We start from the raw sequence: 14,269 nt of genomic DNA on the forward strand, positions 1-14,269 counted from the left end.
CAGTTTTTGTGGTTGCCAAGGTAAGGCAAGCAAAGGCCAATAAAATTTCTCATTGAGTTCAACTTTTTTACATTTCTAGTTGTGTCTAAGAATTCCTCTTGAATCGTGCATGTTGTTTTTGTCAAATGTGGAAGTATGCAAATAACGAGATGGAGAATCGATGTAAGCTTGTTGTTCATGTTAGATTTTTTCCAGCATTGCTATAGCAACTAGTTCAAGCAAACGCTTTGAAGAAAAGACTTATTGGAGAATGCGGGCATCGATCCCGCTACCTCTCACATGCTAAGCGAGCGCTCTACCATTTGAGCTAATCCCCCACATGTGTGTCACATCAGCTCTGTGTACCGGTAGAATATAGAACATAATACAAGACGGATGAAGGCAAAAACCAAAAAGGCAACTGTAAGAAAAAAAACAAAGCAAGAACAAGCAATGCCAGGTCTTTATGCCAGAACCTCCTCTCCCCTGAAGAAAAAGAAGCAAAGAAAATGAGGGAAAGCATCCTTCAGAGTAGAACTGAACAAACAACCTAAGGAATTCTACTTGGGAAAAGTGCACCAATTAACAGCAACAAGAAAAAAAACACATGTCCTTCGAGCCGGAAATGAACCAGCAACCTAAGGATTGCTATCGTATACCAACTACAGTACTCCGCTCTACAAGAAAAAAAAGCACATGTCCTTCGAGCCGGAATTGAACCAGCGACCTAAGGATTGCTACCGTATCCCAACTACAGTCCTCCGCTCTACCAGCTGAGCTATCGAAGGTAATTTGTGAATTTACTCAATGTCAAAGTAGGAAATTTTTGAAGAATCAGGTAAGCAGTTAAACAGTTTGCAACATGCTGCTGTGGCAATGACATCCAGGTCAACAAAAAGTTCAAACTAAGCACCCTTCCTTTAAAAGAAGAATCAGCCACTGGAGAATGCGGGCATCGATCCCGCTACCTCTCACATGCAAAGCGAGCGCTCTACCATTTGAGCTAATTCCCCACTTTTCCGCTTTTATCCCGTATAACTTGTGACCCCAGAGGCAGAACCAGAGACAAAAAAATGAAATGCCTTGAAAAGTCAAAGCGCTAGAATGCAGATTTTAAGCCTGCCAAGCTCTTAAACTTTGCGTACCGATAGAATATAGAGCATGATACTGAGAGGATGAAGACCAAAAAAACAAAAGGCAATTGAAAGAAAAATGTAACAGCAGGAACAAGCAATGCCAGATCTCTACGCAAGGACCTCCTCTCCCCTTAAGAAAAATAAACAATGAAAATGAGGCAAAGAATCCTTCAGGGCAGAACTAAAGCAGCAATCCGAGAAACGCTATTTGAGGGAAATGGGAGAAGAAGTAGTGGGATGAGTGAAATATGGGAATTTACCAAGCCACCAGAACAAAAAAAAACAACATGTCCTTTGAGTTGGAATTGAACCAGCGACCAAAGGGGAAAGAAAGAAAATACCATGAAAAGGCAAAGTGCTAGAATGCAGTTTTTGTGGTTGCCAAGGTAAGGCAAGCAAAGGCCAATAAAATTTCTCATTGAGTTCAACTTTTTTACATTTCTAGTTGTGTCTAAGAATTCCTCTTGAATCGTGCATGTTGTTTTTGTCAAATGTGGAAGTATGCAAATAACGAGATGGAGATGGACAATCGATGTAAGCTTGTTGTTCATGTTAGATTTTTTTCCAGCATTGCTATAGCAACTAGTTCAAGCAAATGCTTTGAAAAAATGACTAATTGGAGGATGCGGGCATCGATCCCGCTACCTCTCACATGCTAAGCGAGCGCTCTACCATTTGAGCTAATCCCCCACATGTGTGCCACATCAGCTCTGTGTACCGGTAGAATATAGAACATAATACAAGACGGATGAAGGCAAAAACCAAAAAGGCAACTGTAAGAAAAAAACCAAAGCAAGAACAAGCAATGCCAGGTCTTTATGCCAGAACCTCCTCTCCCCTGAAGAAAAAGAAGCAAAGAAAATGAGGGAAAGCATCCTTCCGAGTTGAACTGAACAAGCAACCTAAGGAATTCTACTTGGGAAAAGTGCACCAATTAACAGCAACAAGAAAAAAAACACATGTCCTTCGAGCCGGAAATGAACCAGCAACCTAAGGATTGCTATCGTATACCAACTACAGTCCTCCGCTCTACAAGAAAAAAAAGCACATGTCCTTCGAGCCGGAATTGAACCAGCGACCTAAGGATTGCCACCGTATCCCAACTACAGTCCTCCGCTCTACCAGCTGAGCTATCGAAGGTAATTTGTGAATTCACTCAATGTCAAAGTAGGAAATTTTTGAAGAATCAGGTAAGCAGTTAAACAGTTTGCAACATGCTGCTGTGGCAATGACTTCCAGGTCAACAAAAAGTTCAAACTAAGCACCCTTCCTTTAAAAGAAGAATCAGCCACTGGAGAATGCGGGCATCGATCCCGCTACCTCTCACATGCAAAGCGAGCGCTCTACCATTTGAGCTAATTCCCCACGTTGCCGCTTTTATCCCGTATAACTTGTGACCCCAGAGGCAGAACCAGAGACAAAAAAATGAAATGCCTTGAAAAGTCAAAGCGCTAGAATGCAGATTTTAAGCCTGCCAAGCTCTTAAACTTTGCGTACCGATAGAATATAGAGCATGATACTGAGAGGATGAAGACCAAAAAAACAAAAGGCAATTGAAAGAAAAATGTAACAGCAGGAACAAGCAATGCCAGATCTCTACGCAAGGACCTCCTCTCCTTAAGAAAAATAAACAATGAAAATGAGGCAAAGAATCCTTCAGGGCAGAACTGAAGCAGCAATCCGAGAAACGCTATTTGAGGGAAATGGGAGAAGAAGTAGTGGGATGAGTGAAATATGGGAATTTACCAAGCCACCAGAACAAAAAAAAACAACATGTCCTTTGAGTTGGAATTGAACCAGCGACCAAAGGGGAAAGAAAGAAAATACCATGAAAAGGCAAAGTGCTAGAATGCAGTTTTTGTGGTTGCCAAGGTAAGGCAAGCAAAGGCCAATAAAATTTCTCATTGAGTTCAACTTTTTTACATTTCTAGTTGTGTCTAAGAATTCCTCTTGAATCGTGCATGTTGTTTTTGTCAAATGTGGAAGTATGCAAATAACGAGATGGAGATGGACAATCGATGTAAGCTTGTTGTTCATGTTAGATTTTTTCCAGCATTGCTATAGCAACTAGTTCAAGCAAACGCTTTGAAAAAAAGACTTATTGGAGAATGCGGGCATCGATCCCGCTACCTCTCACATGCTAAGCGAGCGCTCTACCATTTGAGCTAATCCCCCACATGTGTGTCACATCAGCTCTGTGTACCGGTAGAATATAGAACATAATACAAGACGGATGAAGGCAAAAACCAAAAAGGCAACTGTAAGAAAAAAACCAAAGCAAGAACAAGCAATGCCAGGTCTTTATGCCAGAACCTCCTCTCCCCTGAAGAAAAAGAAGCAAAGAAAATGAGGGAAAGCATCCTTCAGAGTAGAACTGAACAAACAACCTAAGGAATTCTACTTGGGAAAAGTGCACCAATTAACAGCAACAAGAAAAAAAACACATGTCCTTCGAGCCGGAAATGAACCAGCAACCTAAGGATTGCTATCGTATACCAACTACAGTATTCCGCTCTACAAGAAAAAAAAACACATGTCCTTCGAGCCGGAATTGAACCAGCGACCTAAGGATTGCTACCGTATCCCAACTACAGTCCTCCGCTCTACCAGCTGAGCTATCGAAGGTAATTTGTGAATTTACTCAATGTCAAAGTAGGAAATTTTTGAAGAATCAGGTAAGCAGTTAAACAGTTTGCAACATGCTGCTGTGGCAATGACATCCAGGTCAACAAAAAGTTCAAACTAAGCACCCTTCCTTTAAAAGAAGAATCAGCCACTGGAGAATGCAGGCATCGATCCCGCTACCTCTCACATGCAAAGCGAGCGCTCTACCATTTGAGCTAATTCCCCACTTTTCCGCTTTTATCCCGTATAACTTGTGACCCCAGAGGCAGAACCAGAGACAAAAAAATGAAATGCCTTGAAAAGTCAAAGCGCTAGAATGCAGATTTTAAGCCTGCCAAGCTCTTAAACTTTGCGTACCGATAGAATATAGAGCATGATACTGAGAGGATGAAGACCAAAAAAACAAAAGGCAATTGAAAGAAAAATGTAACAGCAGGAACAAGCAATGCCAGATCTCTACGCAAGGACCTCCTCTCCTTAAGAAAAATAAACAATGAAAATGAGGCAAAGAATCCTTCAGGGCAGAACTGAAGCAGCAATCCGAGAAACGCTATTTGAGGGAAATGGGAGAAGAAGTAGTGGGATGAGTGAAATATGGGAATTTACCAAGCCACCAGAACAAAAAAAACAACATGTCCTTTGAGTTGGAATTGAACCAGCGACCAAAGGGGAAAGAAAGAAAATACCATGAAAAGGCAAAGTGCTAGAATGCAGTTTTTGTGGTTGCCAAGGTAAGGCAAGCAAAGGCCAATAAAATTTCTCATTGAGTTTAACTTTTTTACATTTCTAGTTGTGTCTAAGAATTCCTCTTGAATCGTGCATGTTGTTTTTGTCAAATGTGGAAGTATGCAAATAACGAGATGGAGATGGACAATCGATGTAAGCTTGTTGTTCATGTTAGATTTTTTCCAGCATTGCTATAGCAACTAGTTCAAGCAAACGCTTTGAAAAAAAGACTTATTGGAGAATGCGGGCATCGATCCCGCTACCTCTCACATGCTAAGCGAGCGCTCTACCATTTGAGCTAATCCCCCACATGTGTGTCACATCGGCTCTGTGTACCAGTAGAATATAGAACATAATACAAGACGGATGAAGGCAAAAACCAAAAAGGCAACTGTAAGAAAAAAACCAAAGCAAGAACAAGCAATGCCAGGTCTTCATGCCAGAACCTCCTCTCCCCTGAAGAAAAAGAAGCAAAGAAAATGAGGGAAAGCATCCTTCAGAGTAGAACTGAACAAGCAACCTAAGGAATTCTACTTGGGAAAAGTGCACCAATTAACAGCAACAAGAAAAAAAACACATGTCCTTCGAGCCGGAAATGAACCAGCAACCTAAGGATTTCTATCGTATACCAACTACAGTACTCTGCTCTACAAGAAAAAAAAAACACATGTCCTTCGAGCCGGAATTGAACCAGCGACCTAAGGATTGCTACCGTATCCCAACTACAGTCCTCCGCTCTACCAGCTGAGCTATCGAAGGTAATTTGTGAATTTACTCAATGTCAAAGTAGGAAATTTTTGAAGAATCAGGTAAGCAGTTAAACCGTTTGCAACATGCTGCTGTGGCAATGACATCCAGGTCAACAAAAAGTTCAAACTAAGCACCCTTCCTTTAAAAGAAGAATCAGCCACTGGAGAATGCAGGCATCGATCCCGCTACCTCTCACATGCAAAGCGAGCGCTCTACCATTTGAGCTAATTCCCCACTTTTCCGCTTTTATCCCGTATAACTTGTGACCCCAGAGGCAGAACCAGAGACAAAAAAATGAAATGCCTTGAAAAGTCAAAGCGCTAGAATGCAGATTTTAAGCCTGCCAAGCTCTTAAACTTTGCGTACCGATAGAATATAGAGCATGATACTGAGAGGATGAAGACCAAAAAAACAAAAGGCAATTGAAAGAAAAATGTAACAGCAGGAACAAGCAATGCCAGATCTCTACGCAAGGACCTCCTCTCCCCTTAAGAAAAATAAACAATGAAAATGAGGCAAAGAATCCTTCAGGGCAGAACTGAAGCAGCAATCCGAGAAACGCTATTTGAGGGAAATGGGAGAAGAAGTAGTGGGATGAGTGAAATATGGGAATTTACCAAGCCACCAGAACAAAAAAAACAACATGTCCTTTGAGTTGGAATTGAACCAGCGACCAAAGGGGAAAGAAAGAAAATACCATGAAAAGGCAAAGTGCTAGAATGCAGTTTTTGTGGTTGCCAAGGTAAGGCAAGCAAAGGCCAATAAAATTTCTCATTGAGTTCAACTTTTTTACATTTCTAGTTGTGTCTAAGAATTCCTCTTGAATCGTGCATGTTGTTTTTGTCAAATGTGGAAGTATGCAAATAACGAGATGGAGATGGACAATCGATGTAAGCTTGTTGTTCATGTTAGATTTTTTCAAGCATTGCTATAGCAACTAGTTCAAGCAAACGCTTTGAAAAAAAGACTTATTGGAGAATGCGGGCATCGATCCCGCTACCTCTCACATGCTAAGCGAGCGCTCTACCATTTGAGCTAATCCCCCACATGTGTGTCACATCAGCTCTGTGTACCGGTAGAATATAGAACATAATACAAGACGGATGAAGGCAAAAACCAAAAAGGCAACTGTAAGAAAAAAACCAAAGCAAGAACAAGCAATGCCAGGTCTTTATGCCAGAACCTCCTCTCCCCTGAAGAAAAAGAAGCAAAGAAAATGAGGGAAAGCATCCTTCAGAGTAGAACTGAACAAACAACCTATGGAATTCTACTTGGGAAAAGTGCACCAATTAACAGCAACAAGAAAAAAAACACATGTCCTTCGAGCCGGAAATGAACCAGCAACCTAAGGATTGCTATCGTATACCAACTACAGTACTCCGCTCTACAAGAAAAAAAAGCACATGTCCTTCGAGCCGGAATTGAACCAGCGACCTAAGGATTGCTACCGTATCCCAACTACAGTCCTCCGCTCTACCAGCTGAGCTATCGAAGGTAATTTGTGAATTTACTCAATGTCAAAGTAGGAAATTTTTGAAGAATCAGGTAAGCAGTTAAACAGTTTGCAACATGCTGCTGTGGCAATGACATCCAGGTCAACAAAAAGTTCAAACTAAGCACCCTTCCTTTAAAAGAAGAATCAGCCACTGGAGAATGCGGGCATCGATCCCACTACCTCTCACATGCAAAGCGAGCGCTCTACCATTTGAGCTAATTCCCCACTTTTCCGCTTTTATCCCGTATAACTTGTGACCCCAGAGGCAGAACCAGAGACAAAAAAATGAAATGCCTTGAAAAGTCAAAGCGCTAGAATGCAGATTTTAAGCCTGCCAAGCTCTTAAACTTTGCGTACCGATAGAATATAGAGCATGATACTGAGAGGATGAAGACCAAAAAAACAAAAGGCAATTGAAAGAAAAATGTAACAGCAGGAACAAGCAATGCCAGATCTCTACGCAAGGACCTCCTCTCCCCTTAAGAAAAATAAACAATGAAAATGAGGCAAAGAATCCTTCAGGGCAGAACTGAAGCAGCAATCCGAGAAACGCTATTTGAGGGAAATGGGAGAAGAAGTAGTGGGATGAGTGAAATATGGGAATTTACCAAGCCACCAGAACAAAAAAAAACAACATGTCCTTTGAGTTGGAATTGAACCAGCGACCAAAGGGGAAAGAAAGAAAATACCATGAAAAGGCAAAGTGCTAGAATGCAGTTTTTGTGGTTGCCAAGGTAAGGCAAGCAAAGGCCAATAAAATTTCTCATTGAGTTCAACTTTTTTACATTTCTAGTTGTGTCTAAGAATTCCTCTTGAATCGTGCATGTTGTTTTTGTCAAATGTGGAAGTATGCAAATAACGAGATGGAGATGGACAATCGATGTAAGCTTGTTGTTCATGTTAGATTTTTTCCAGCATTGCTATAGCAACTAGTTCAAGCAAACGCTTTGAAAAAAAGACTTATTGGAGAATGCGGGCATCGATCCCGCTACCTCTCACATGCTAAGCGAGCGCTCTACCATTTGAGCTAATCCCCCACATGTGTGTCACATCAGCTCTGTGTACCGGTAGAATATAGAACATAATACAAGACGGATGAAGGCAAAAACCAAAAAGGCAACTGTAAGAAAAAAACCAAAGCAAGAACAAGCAATGCCAGGTCTTTATGCCAGAACCTCCTCTCCCCTGAAGAAAAAGAAGCAAAGAAAATGAGGGAAAGCATCCTTCAGAGTAGAACTGAACAAGCAACCTAAGGAATTCTACTTGGGAAAAGTGCACCAATTAACAGCAACAAGAAAAAAAACACATGTCCTTCGAGCCGGAAATGAACCAGCAACCTAAGGATTGCTATCGTATACCAACTACAGTATTCCGCTCTACAAGAAAAAAAAGCACATGTCCTTCGAGCCGGAATTGAACCAGCGACCTAAGGATTGCTACCGTATCCCAACTACAGTCCTCCGCTCTACCAGCTGAGCTATCGAAGGTAATTTGTGAATTTACTCAATGTCAAAGTAGGAAATTTTTGAAGAATCAGGTAAGCAGTTAAACAGTTTGCAACATGCTGCTGTGGCAATGACATCCAGGTCAACAAAAAGTTCAAACTAAGCACCCTTCCTTTAAAAGAAGAATCAGCCACTGGAGAATGCAGGCATCGATCCCGCTACCTCTCACATGCAAAGCGAGCGCTCTACCATTTGAGCCAATTCCCCACTTTTCCGCTTTTATCCCGTATAACTTGTGACCCCAGAGGCAGAACCAGAGACAAAAAAATGAAATGCCTTGAAAAGTCAAAGCGCTAGAATGCAGATTTTAAGCCTGCCAAGCTCTTAAACTTTGCGTACCGATAGAATATAGAACATAATACAAGACGGATGAAGGCAAAAACCAAAAAGGCAACTGTAAGAAAAAAACCAAAGCAAGAACAAGCAATGCCAGGTCTTTATGCCAGAACCTCCTCTCCCCTGAAGAAAAAGAAGCAAAGAAAATGAGGGAAAGCATCCTTCAGAGTAGAACTGAACAAACAACCTAAGGAATTCTACTTGGGAAAAGTGCACCAATTAACAGCAACAAGAAAAAAAACACATGTCCTTCGAGCCGGAAATGAACCAGCAACCTAAGGATTGCTATCGTATACCAACTACAGTATTCCGCTCTACAAGAAAAAAAAACACATGTCCTTCGAGCCGGAATTGAACCAGCGACCTAAGGATTGCTACCGTATCCCAACTACAGTCCTCCGCTCTACCAGCTGAGCTATCGAAGGTAATTTGTGAATTTACTCAATGTCAAAGTAGGAAATTTTTGAAGAATCAGGTAAGCAGTTAAACAGTTTGCAACATGCTGCTGTGGCAATGACATCCAGGTCAACAAAAAGTTCAAACTAAGCACCCTTCCTTTAAAAGAAGAATCAGCCACTGGAGAATGCAGGCATCGATCCCGCTACCTCTCACATGCAAAGCGAGCGCTCTACCATTTGAGCTAATTCCCCACTTTTCCGCTTTTATCCCGTATAACTTGTGACCCCAGAGGCAGAACCAGAGACAAAAAAATGAAATGCCTTGAAAAGTCAAAGCGCTAGAATGCAGATTTTAAGCCTGCCAAGCTCTTAAACTTTGCGTACCGATAGAATATAGAGCATGATACTGAGAGGATGAAGACCAAAAAAACAAAAGGCAATTGAAAGAAAAATGTAACAGCAGGAACAAGCAATGCCAGATCTCTACGCAAGGACCTCCTCTCCTTAAGAAAAATAAACAATGAAAATGAGGCAAAGAATCCTTCAGGGCAGAACTGAAGCAGCAATCCGAGAAACGCTATTTGAGGGAAATGGGAGAAGAAGTAGTGGGATGAGTGAAATATGGGAATTTACCAAGCCACCAGAACAAAAAAAACAACATGTCCTTTGAGTTGGAATTGAACCAGCGACCAAAGGGGAAAGAAAGAAAATACCATGAAAAGGCAAAGTGCTAGAATGCAGTTTTTGTGGTTGCCAAGGTAAGGCAAGCAAAGGCCAATAAAATTTCTCATTGAGTTTAACTTTTTTACATTTCTAGTTGTGTCTAAGAATTCCTCTTGAATCGTGCATGTTGTTTTTGTCAAATGTGGAAGTATGCAAATAACGAGATGGAGATGGACAATCGATGTAAGCTTGTTGTTCATGTTAGATTTTTTCCAGCATTGCTATAGCAACTAGTTCAAGCAAACGCTTTGAAAAAAAGACTTATTGGAGAATGCGGGCATCGATCCCGCTACCTCTCACATGCTAAGCGAGCGCTCTACCATTTGAGCTAATCCCCCACATGTGTGTCACATCGGCTCTGTGTACCAGTAGAATATAGAACATAATACAAGACGGATGAAGGCAAAAACCAAAAAGGCAACTGTAAGAAAAAAACCAAAGCAAGAACAAGCAATGCCAGGTCTTTATGCCAGAACCTCCTCTCCCCTGAAGAAAAAGAAGCAAAGAAAATGAGGGAAAGCATCCTTCAGAGTAGAACTGAACAAGCAACCTAAGGAATTCTACTTGGGAAAAGTGCACCAATTAACAGCAACAAGAAAAAAAACACATGTCCTTCGAGCCGGAAATGAACCAGCAACCTAAGGATTGCTATCGTATACCAACTACAGTACTCCGCTCTACAAGAAAAAAAAGCACATGTCCTTCGAGCCGGAATTGAACCAGCGACCTAAGGATGGCTACCGTATCCCAACTACAGTCCTCCGCTCTACCAGCTGAGCTATCGAAGGTAATTTGTGAATTTACTCAATGTCAAAGTAGGAAATTTTTGAAGAATCAGGTAAGCAGTTAAACAGTTTGCAACATGCTGCTGTGGCAATGACATCCAGGTCAACAAAAAGTTCAAACTAAGCACCCTTCCTTTAAAAGAAGAATCAGCCACTGGAGAATGCAGGCATCGATCCCGCTACCTCTCACATGCAAAGCGAGCGCTCTACCATTTGAGCTAATTCCCCACTTTTCCGCTTTTATCCCGTATAACTTGTGACCCCAGAGGCAGAACCAGAGACAAAAAAATGAAATGCCTTGAAAAGTCAAAGCGCTAGAATGCAGATTTTAAGCCTGCCAAGCTCTTAAACTTTGCGTACCGATAGAATATAGAGCATGATACTGAGAGGATGAAGACCAAAAAAACAAAAGGCAATTGAAAGAAAAATGTAACAGCAGGAACAAGCAATGCCAGATCTCTACGCAAGGACCTCCTCTCCCCTTAAGAAAAATAAACAATGAAAATGAGGCAAAGAATCCTTCAGGGCAGAACTGAAGCAGCAATCCGAGAAACGCTATTTGAGGGAAATGGGAGAAGAAGTAGTGGGATGAGTGAAATATGGGAATTTACCAAGCCACCAGAACAAAAAAAACAACATGTCCTTTGAGTTGGAATTGAACCAGCGACCAAAGGGGAAAGAAAGAAAATACCATGAAAAGGCAAAGTGCTAGAATGCAGTTTTTGTGGTTGCCAAGGTAAGGCAAGCAAAGGCCAATAAAATTTCTCATTGAGTTCAACTTTTTTACATTTCTAGTTGTGTCTAAGAATTCCTCTTGAATCGTGCATGTTGTTTTTGTCAAATGTGGAAGTATGCAAATAACGAGATGGAGATGGACAATCGATGTAAGCTTGTTGTTCATGTTAGATTTTTTCAAGCATTGCTATAGCAACTAGTTCAAGCAAACGCTTTGAAAAAAAGACTTATTGGAGAATGCGGGCATCGATCCCGCTACCTCTCACATGCTAAGCGAGCGCTCTACCATTTGAGCTAATCCCCCACATGTGTGTCACATCAGCTCTGTGTACCGGTAGAATATAGAACATAATACAAGACGGATGAAGGCAAAAACCAAAAAGGCAACTGTAAGAAAAAAACCAAAGCAAGAACAAGCAATGCCAGGTCTTTATGCCAGAACCTCCTCTCCCCTGAAGAAAAAGAAGCAAAGAAAATGAGGGAAAGCATCCTTCAGAGTAGAACTGAACAAACAACCTATGGAATTCTACTTGGGAAAAGTGCACCAATTAACAGCAACAAGAAAAAAAACACATGTCCTTCGAGCCGGAAATGAACCAGCAACCTAAGGATTGCTATCGTATACCAACTACAGTACTCCGCTCTACAAGAAAAAAAAGCACATGTCCTTCGAGCCGGAATTGAACCAGCGACCTAAGGATTGCTACCGTATCCCAACTACAGTCCTCCGCTCTACCAGCTGAGCTATCGAAGGTAATTTGTGAATTTACTCAATGTCAAAGTAGGAAATTTTTGAAGAATCAGGTAAGCAGTTAAACAGTTTGCAACATGCTGCTGTGGCAATGACATCCAGGTCAACAAAAAGTTCAAACTAAGCACCCTTCCTTTAAAAGAAGAATCAGCCACTGGAGAATGCGGGCATCGATCCCACTACCTCTCACATGCAAAGCGAGCGCTCTACCATTTGAGCTAATTCCCCACTTTTCCGCTTTTATCCCGTATAACTTGTGACCCCAGAGGCAGAACCAGAGACAAAAAAATGAAATGCCTTGAAAAGTCAAAGCGCTAGAATGCAGATTTTAAGCCTGCCAAGCTCTTAAACTTTGCGTACCGATAGAATATAGAGCATGATACTGAGAGGATGAAGACCAAAAAAACAAAAGGCAATTGAAAGAAAAATGTAACAGCAGGAACAAGCAATGCCAGATCTCTACGCAAGGACCTCCTCTCCCCTTAAGAAAAATAAACAATGAAAATGAGGCAAAGAATCCTTCAGGGCAGAACTGAAGCAGCAATCCGAGAAACGCTATTTGAGGGAAATGGGAGAAGAAGTAGTGGGATGAGTGAAATATGGGAATTTACCAAGCCACCAGAACAAAAAAAAACAACATGTCCTTTGAGTTGGAATTGAACCAGCGACCAAAGGGGAAAGAAAGAAAATACCATGAAAAGGCAAAGTGCTAGAATGCAGTTTTTGTGGTTGCCAAGGTAAGGCAAGCAAAGGCCAATAAAATTTCTCATTGAGTTCAACTTTTTTACATTTCTAGTTGTGTCTAAGAATTCCTCTTGAATCGTGCATGTTGTTTTTGTCAAATGTGGAAGTATGCAAATAACGAGATGGAGATGGACAATCGATGTAAGCTTGTTGTTCATGTTAGATTTTTTCCAGCATTGCTATAGCAACTAGTTCAAGCAAACGCTTTGAAAAAAAGACTTATTGGAGAATGCGGGCATCGATCCCGCTACCTCTCACATGCTAAGCGAGCGCTCTACCATTTGAGCTAATCCCCCACATGTGTGTCACATCAGCTCTGTGTACCGGTAGAATATAGAACATAATACAAGACGGATGAAGGCAAAAACCAAAAAGGCAACTGTAAGAAAAAAACCAAAGCAAGAACAAGCAATGCCAGGTCTTTATGCCAGAACCTCCTCTCCCCTGAAGAAAAAGAAGCAAAGAAAATGAGGGAAAGCATCCTTCAGAGTAGAACTGAACAAGCAACCTAAGGAATTCTACTTGGGAAAAGTGCACCAATTAACAGCAACAAGAAAAAAAACACATGTCCTTCGAGCCGGAAATGAACCAGCAACCTAAGGATTGCTATCGTATACCAACTACAGTATTCCGCTCTACAAGAAAAAAAAGCACATGTCCTTCGAGCCGGAATTGAACCAGCGACCTAAGGATTGCTACCGTATCCCAACTACAGTCCTCCGCTCTACCAGCTGAGCTATCGAAGGTAATTTGTGAATTTACTCAATGTCAAAGTAGGAAATTTTTGAAGAATCAGGTAAGCAGTTAAACAGTTTGCAACATGCTGCTGTGGCAATGACATCCAGGTCAACAAAAAGTTCAAACTAAGCACCCTTCCTTTAAAAGAAGAATCAGCCACTGGAGAATGCAGGCATCGATCCCGCTACCTCTCACATGCAAAGCGAGCGCTCTACCATTTGAGCCAATTCCCCACTTTTCCGCTTTTATCCCGTATAACTTGTGACCCCAGAGGCAGAACCAGAGACAAAAAAATGAAATGCCTTGAAAAGTCAAAGCGCTAGAATGCAGATTTTAAGCCTGCCAAGCTCTTAAACTTTGCGTACCGATAGAATATAGAACATAATACAAGACGGATGAAGGCAAAAACCAAAAAGGCAACTGTAAGAAAAAAACCAAAGCAAGAACAAGCAATGCCAGGTCTTTATGCCAGAACCTCCTCTCCCCTGAAGAAAAAGAAGCAAAGAAAATGAGGGAAAGCATCCTTCAGAGTAGAACTGAACAAACAACCTAAGGAATTCTACTTGGGAAAAGTGCACCAATTAACAGCAACAAGAAAAAAAACACATGTCCTTCGAGCCGGAAATGAACCAGCAACCTAAGGATTGCTATCGTATACCAACTACAGTATTCCGCTCTACAAGAAAAAAAAACACATGTCCTTCGAGCCGGAATTGAACCAGCGACCTAAGGATTGCTACCGTATCCCAACTACAGTCCTCCGCTCTACCAGCTGAGCTATCGAAGGTAATTTGTGAATTTACTCAATGTCAAAGTAGGAAATTTTTGAAGAATCAGGTAAGC

At 41.4% G+C, this 14,269-nt stretch overlaps 12 non-coding genes across 12 annotated transcripts; all 12 read right to left on the reverse strand.

Moving 5' to 3' along the window:
• Window positions 1-678: 678 nt before the first annotated feature.
• TRNAY-GUA (transfer RNA tyrosine (anticodon GUA)) lies at window positions 679-767 on the reverse strand. The gene is given in 2 exon segments: window positions 679-714; window positions 731-767. It is a non-coding gene; the product is annotated as a tRNA-Tyr (tRNA).
• Window positions 768-1,732: 965 nt separating this feature from the next.
• TRNAA-AGC (transfer RNA alanine (anticodon AGC)) lies at window positions 1,733-1,805 on the reverse strand. Its single transcript has one exon. It is a non-coding gene; the product is annotated as a tRNA-Ala (tRNA).
• A 361-nt stretch (window positions 1,806-2,166) lies between these two features.
• TRNAY-GUA (transfer RNA tyrosine (anticodon GUA)) lies at window positions 2,167-2,255 on the reverse strand. The gene is given in 2 exon segments: window positions 2,167-2,202; window positions 2,219-2,255. It is a non-coding gene; the product is annotated as a tRNA-Tyr (tRNA).
• Window positions 2,256-3,651: 1,396 nt separating this feature from the next.
• Window positions 3,652-3,740, reverse strand: TRNAY-GUA (transfer RNA tyrosine (anticodon GUA)). Its single transcript is given in 2 exon segments — window positions 3,652-3,687; window positions 3,704-3,740. It is a non-coding gene; the product is annotated as a tRNA-Tyr (tRNA).
• A 1,396-nt stretch (window positions 3,741-5,136) lies between these two features.
• TRNAY-GUA (transfer RNA tyrosine (anticodon GUA)) lies at window positions 5,137-5,225 on the reverse strand. The gene is given in 2 exon segments: window positions 5,137-5,172; window positions 5,189-5,225. It is a non-coding gene; the product is annotated as a tRNA-Tyr (tRNA).
• Window positions 5,226-6,622: 1,397 nt separating this feature from the next.
• Window positions 6,623-6,711, reverse strand: TRNAY-GUA (transfer RNA tyrosine (anticodon GUA)). Its single transcript is given in 2 exon segments — window positions 6,623-6,658; window positions 6,675-6,711. It is a non-coding gene; the product is annotated as a tRNA-Tyr (tRNA).
• A 1,398-nt stretch (window positions 6,712-8,109) lies between these two features.
• On the reverse strand, window positions 8,110-8,198 carry TRNAY-GUA (transfer RNA tyrosine (anticodon GUA)). The gene is given in 2 exon segments: window positions 8,110-8,145; window positions 8,162-8,198. It is a non-coding gene; the product is annotated as a tRNA-Tyr (tRNA).
• A 690-nt stretch (window positions 8,199-8,888) lies between these two features.
• On the reverse strand, window positions 8,889-8,977 carry TRNAY-GUA (transfer RNA tyrosine (anticodon GUA)). Its single transcript is given in 2 exon segments — window positions 8,889-8,924; window positions 8,941-8,977. It is a non-coding gene; the product is annotated as a tRNA-Tyr (tRNA).
• A 1,395-nt stretch (window positions 8,978-10,372) lies between these two features.
• TRNAY-GUA (transfer RNA tyrosine (anticodon GUA)) lies at window positions 10,373-10,461 on the reverse strand. The gene is given in 2 exon segments: window positions 10,373-10,408; window positions 10,425-10,461. It is a non-coding gene; the product is annotated as a tRNA-Tyr (tRNA).
• Window positions 10,462-11,858: 1,397 nt separating this feature from the next.
• TRNAY-GUA (transfer RNA tyrosine (anticodon GUA)) lies at window positions 11,859-11,947 on the reverse strand. The gene is given in 2 exon segments: window positions 11,859-11,894; window positions 11,911-11,947. It is a non-coding gene; the product is annotated as a tRNA-Tyr (tRNA).
• Window positions 11,948-13,345: 1,398 nt separating this feature from the next.
• TRNAY-GUA (transfer RNA tyrosine (anticodon GUA)) lies at window positions 13,346-13,434 on the reverse strand. Its single transcript is given in 2 exon segments — window positions 13,346-13,381; window positions 13,398-13,434. It is a non-coding gene; the product is annotated as a tRNA-Tyr (tRNA).
• A 690-nt stretch (window positions 13,435-14,124) lies between these two features.
• Window positions 14,125-14,213, reverse strand: TRNAY-GUA (transfer RNA tyrosine (anticodon GUA)). Its single transcript is given in 2 exon segments — window positions 14,125-14,160; window positions 14,177-14,213. It is a non-coding gene; the product is annotated as a tRNA-Tyr (tRNA).
• Between the last annotated feature and the right edge of the window lie 56 nt (window positions 14,214-14,269).

The sequence above is a fragment of the Pelobates fuscus genome, chromosome 4, assembly GCF_036172605.1.
Source record: "Pelobates fuscus isolate aPelFus1 chromosome 4, aPelFus1.pri, whole genome shotgun sequence".
In the NCBI taxonomy this organism is placed as follows: Eukaryota; Metazoa; Chordata; class Amphibia; order Anura; family Pelobatidae; genus Pelobates; species Pelobates fuscus.